Raw genomic sequence first — 303 nt, 5'->3', positions numbered from 1 at the left:
TCCCATTTTCTCCAATCCTTTTCCTTGTTGCCCCCCCCCCTCTCTCTCCCCCCTTCCCATCGTCTCGTGGCGGCCGACTACAAGGTTTTTAAGTCGAGCTGAATATTTATCTCCCGAGCAGCGTGTGTTGCCTCGTGTATAGACATTCCTTATTTATGTCTTGTATCAATATGTAAACCGGACCGGAATCCTGATTTTATATCAGGCCTTCAGTTCTCTCTCTGCCCTTAGGTCCCTTGCCTTTCTTTTTGCTTTTTACTTGCTCTCCTTTCTCTCCCCCTCTTCCCTTCCTCCGTGTAAAAT

The 303-nt window shown here is 47.5% G+C and overlaps 1 protein-coding gene across 1 annotated transcript in view; it reads left to right on the top strand.

Annotated features, from left to right (window-relative positions):
- LOC119588153 (Down syndrome cell adhesion molecule-like protein Dscam2) overlaps window positions 1-303 on the top strand; it is a 164,747-nt gene that overhangs the window by 65,244 nt on the left and 99,200 nt on the right.

The sequence above is a fragment of the Penaeus monodon genome, chromosome 23, assembly GCF_015228065.2.
Source record: "Penaeus monodon isolate SGIC_2016 chromosome 23, NSTDA_Pmon_1, whole genome shotgun sequence".
NCBI lineage: Eukaryota > Metazoa > Arthropoda > Malacostraca > Decapoda > Penaeidae > Penaeus > Penaeus monodon.
This window is presented reverse-complemented; position numbering and strand designations above follow the sequence as displayed.